Source organism: Cydia strobilella, chromosome 25 (genome assembly GCF_947568885.1).
Source record: "Cydia strobilella chromosome 25, ilCydStro3.1, whole genome shotgun sequence".
NCBI lineage: Eukaryota > Metazoa > Arthropoda > Insecta > Lepidoptera > Tortricidae > Cydia > Cydia strobilella.
Window position 1 is genome coordinate 9,155,282 of NC_086065.1, and position 5,474 is coordinate 9,160,755.

The following is a 5,474-nucleotide window of genomic DNA, read 5'->3' on the forward strand; positions in this document are numbered from 1 at the left end:
TTTTGGTAGTATTTCGGTGTATGGTGGCGCCGCCTAATTACTGTTTTTTGATGGACACTTTTCATACATAGAGATTTGGCTCATTTATATAGTCTCCATGCAACTGGCACTAAATGGAGTAAGCCCGTGAATTCATTAAATGTAAAAACAGCTGCCTCCTAAGGAAAGTGGTTAATGTTTTGATTATTTAAGCCTACTCTCTGCTTTAGTAAAATAATAATTATTATTATTATTCTGAGCCCACTGTGTCCCACTGCTGGGCAAAGGCCTCCCCCCTCTTTTTCACTCGTCTCTGTTTAATGCTATATCCGGCCAGCCTGTCAAGAAGGAGTCCAAATTATCCCGCCATCGCCGACGAGGTCTGCCGGATCCCCGGTTAGACTCGTGGGGCTCCCACTCCGTGGTTAACTTGGCCCACAAGTCATCCGGCATTCGGCAGACATGACCAGCCCAGTCCCATTTCAACTTGGCCGCTTTCCGAGCTACGTCTATTATTTGAGTGAGTCTTAGAGCGCAGCGTTGTGTTTCGGACTCGATCTCTTAATTTTACACCTAATATGCTGCGCTCCATAGCTCTCTGGCAAACCGTAGGTGAGAACTGGAAGTACGCACATGTCCAAAAATAATAAAGATTGCAAATCAGTAATCACCCATGTTTTCACAACAACGTTATAGATAGCTATCGAGCAGGGGGACGGACAAACAGTTACTAACTTTTTTATATACGTTCCCTCAGACAGCCCTCTGTAATACACAAATCACATTATTAATTTACAAATGACATATCTCTGACAATACCTTCAACGAAATTCAATCTTAAGTGTAAGAAATAAGGTTGGAATCAAAAATGGCATATTTTGAAATAGATCGTTTTTTGTGAAATAAGTGAAATGTCTATCCGGTTTACAATATATGACATAAAATTATCATAAATGGTATTGATTTGGTTTTATGTCTTTATGGTACGTTTGTGCATCATTCGTTTTAGTTTTTATCTAATGCAATTCAATTTAAGATTTATCAAAGATAGATATAACTCCGTAATAGAAGTTACTCTATGGATTTATTATAGTAGAATATGTAATTTGATTGAAAAAACTAGTTAATACAATATGAAATTATATACTTAGGCCAAGCAATAAGAAGGTATAGAGGGAAATGCAAGGAACACAATTTTTAAGGATATAACGATCCCAAACCCGGCCTAGCAGCTTCACCGATGTAGATAATCAAGATAAAAATGAGAGCCCTAAATAAACCTTCAAGAGCGGATATCTCAAAAACTATACAAGATATCGAAAAACTTGACTGAATAAAACTTGTATAACGAATTAAATCTCTTTTCATTTTGTATAAGCAAAGATAGATATAACTCCGTAATAGATGGATACAGTCTAAGGAAAAAACGTGCCTCGAAAATCACGAAAATTTGATTCTCGATCAGATGGCGCCACTAGTTTTGGCCTACTCTCGTAAAGAGGGCGTTGACTGTTTCGTTTGTTATTTATAATTTTAACGTATACCAGTGAAAGAACATGGGTCAAAATCATATAAAAATAATTAATGCAACTAAAAAAAACATTTCTCCATATTTAAATACATTTTAACGTATTTTTGTAAATCTTCATTTTTAGTTTTAATGTATGTCGATAGATGGCAGTGAATTTAAAGTGGTTACAAAATTTACTATGACAGTACCGCTCTATCTTATTAAATATATCCTCATTGGTATAAGTGGTCAAGTCGCTCAGACGCATAGTTTCCGAGATATAATCGAAAAACCGAAAAATGGAACCTTCAAACCCCCCTCCCCCCAGCACCAGGGTTACGGCCGGGGACTTTTGATATGTTCATCTCCTAACTAGTCCAAAAAAGCTACGAAGTAAAAAATTGTGTTCCAAGTATTTCCCTCTATACCGTTTTTTGGGCATTTATTTCCTGGCCTAACTGTATTGCAAAATTAAAAAAGAACAACAGATAATGACATATTTATGCAACTTTATAACGAATTAATAACATTAAAAAATAATTACGACCCACCTTTAAAATTCACAATATTTATTACTTTAGGAAAGCTCGATAGGTACATATTTTTCGCTTCAACTTCAAGAAAACATTATTTATATACAGGGTGTCCCTAGCCATTGGACACAGCTGAAATGTACATATGCATTAGGGTAATTAGAACCAGTATACCAAGCATTCCTGAGAAGTAACTCTACGTGGGATTTCAGGGTTTGTCCAATGGCTAAGGTCATTCTGTATTTTAATTGTTTTTCCTACTTTGGATATTGCTACATAATTTAGTCAAGATCTATTGCCCTATTGTCGTAAACTTTTAATTACTATCTACATAACTACCTCGACGTTTCGACAGCGGAGGGTCCTGATTTACGGCCCCAATAATTGAGTTACCAAGCTTTATGTAAACTTTTTAACATCAGGATAAATGTAGGCAGATATTTAATTATTTTTACGATTGGGTGAGCTAAGTGTTTGGGGATAGTAAGTTACAATACTGTTAGATATAAACATTATTTAATTTAAAAGACATTTAACTAAACGGTTGGCGCTATTTATTCTCAAATACTATTAAATATAGGTATTAAAATTATTTAATTAATGAATGATTTTCTTTTTTATCTTACGCAATTTTTGCAATTAAGTTAAAATCTCACACTCTCCTTATTTATGTAAGTGTGTTGTTTTGTCATAATAAACTATTTATTTATGTAAGTGTGTTGTTTTGTCATAATAAACTATTTATTTATGTAAGTGTGTTGTTTTGTCATAATAAACTATTTATTTATGTAAGTGTGTTGTTTTGTCATAATAAACTATTTATTTATGTAAGTGTGTTGTTTTGTCATAATAAACTATTTATTTATGTAAGTGTGTTGTTTTGTCATAATAAACTATTTATTTATGTAAGTGTGTTGTTTTGTCATAATAAACTATTTATTTATGTAAGTGTGTTGTTTTGTCATAATAAACTATTTATTTATGTAAGTGTGTTGTTTTGTCATAATAAACTATTTATTTATGTAAGTGTGTTGTTTTGTCATAATAAACTATTTATTTATGTAAGTGTGTTGTTTTGTCATAATAAACTATTTATTTATGTAAGTGTGTTGTTTTGTCATAATAAACTATTTATTTATGTAAGTGTGTTGTTTTGTCATAATAAACTATTTATTTATGTAAGTGTGTTGTTTTGTCATAATAAACTATTTATTTATGTAAGTGTGTTGTTTTGTCATAATAAACTATTTATTTATGTAAGTGTGTTGTTTTGTCATAATAAACTATTTATTTATGTAAGTGTGTTGTTTTGTCATAATAAACTATTTATTTATGTAAGTGTGTTGTTTTGTCATAATAAACTATTTATTTATGTAAGTGTGTTGTTTTGTCATAATAAACTATTTATTTAAGTATGTACATTATTTTGGTTTCATAATCTAAAAAGCGTTCTTCAAAAAAAAGACACCTCAAGATAGTGTAGTCTTTTCCTAATGCTAAAAAATCGAGGCATAAGCAATATACCAATACCAGATTTTTGCCTATCACAGGGACAAGACAAACACTTGTATGGAATCCTCATACTGATTGTCTTGCCCCGAGCAAAATAAACTATATTCGTCTTACCCTACCTGACCTTATATTATACATATATGTATGTATACGCAAAGAGGATATATAGGATAGAGGAGTACTATCATAGTAAATTTTGAAGCCACAGTAAATTTACCATCTATCGACACACGATTAAAACTAAAAACGTAGATGGGGTAAAATACCATAAATGATTGCATTTATTATTTTTATATGATTTTGACTGATATACGTTAAAATTGTTAAATAACAAACGAAACCGTCAACGCCATCTAGTCGAGAATAGGCCAAAGGTGGTAAAACGTGGTGGCGCCATCTGTTCGAGAATTAAATTTTCTTGATTTCCGAGGCACGTTGTTTCCTTAGACTGTATCCATCTTATTGTGATCTTATTATAGTTCTATAATTCTTTGGTATATACTCGTACGTAAAGTACGGCAACAGCCATTGCCGTAACTCATATATTTTTCCCACCGTTTTCTGCATTTTCTTAAAAAAATCTCTCTAAGGACGGCAATTTAAGATGTATCTACACGGCAACCCCAAAATTTAGAAACATTACAGATTTCAATTCCCCAGAAAAATCTAAGTGGCGGTCGGCGCGGCGGGGTAAGCTGTTGACATAGCTAACTCAATAACTTTAGTGTGCGTAAATCACGCCGAGGGGAGATAATCCGGTCAAAACAGACATCTATACACGTTACTGCCCTCACCACTTAACTCAGGCGGTTTTCATGTTGGAATAGCTTACAAAAATTATGCATGTGCGTTATTGGAACATGTACAGTAGCGGCATAAAATCTAATCATATTCCTATTTTCTTGAGGGCATTAATTTGAAAATCCGTAAAATTAGACTATATCATGTAAACAATGATTGTATCATCAATCATCATCATTGTAATGTATGGATCAGAAAGCTGGGCGACGAAAGTGACGGATGAAAGAAGAGTGCACGCAGCGGAAATGAGAATGTTGAGATGGATGTGTGGAGTGACGAGAAAGGATCGGATTAAGAATGAGTATATTAGGGGAAGTTTGAAAGTAGCACCAGTAACGGAGAAGATAAGAAGTAGTAGGTTAGCGTGGTATGGACATGTGATGAGGAGGGATGAATGCCATATAGGCAAAAGAATGTTAGGGATGAATGTTGATGGACGGAGAGCGTATGGTAGACCCAAAAAGCGATGGATGGATTGTGTGAAAGAGGATATGAGAAAGAAAGGAGTGTGCTGAGGTGACGAAAGATAGAGGAGAATGGAAGAGAAAAACATGTTGTACCGACCCCACATAACGTGGGATAAGGGTAGGAAGAAGAAGAAGAGAATGATTGTATCATCATCATGATCATATAAATATACTTACGTCCCACTCCACGTGGCAACATAGGCAGCCACGTTAACTTAATGCAGATTAGGGACTTCACACTAGTTCACACACACCAATTAATGTATGTTATAAATATTGAATTTCCTATTTGAAAACACACAAAAGCGAATCTTACCAACAATAAAACCTAGCTGGATCGCTTTTTTTACCCTCGGGCAAACTAATTATTTTCAAAATGTAACTTAGTTTCGTCGAATTGTTCTTTTCATACGCCGTATATTGTAAATTTCATCGAAATCGCTAGAGCCGTTTGTTGAGAAATGGGGGTTAAAGGTCCCTTTCCAGTTTTTCGTAAATAACTCGAAAACGGTGGCCAATAGCAAAAAATAGTCTTATACGTAAATAATCTGTATAAAATTTCCTACAAAATAGACATACAGGGTATCCCAAAAATAGCACGTCAAACTGACACTGGAGGTAGGAGGTAGAACGGCCCTGTTTTTGATAACAGCTAGCCGCAATGTAATACGA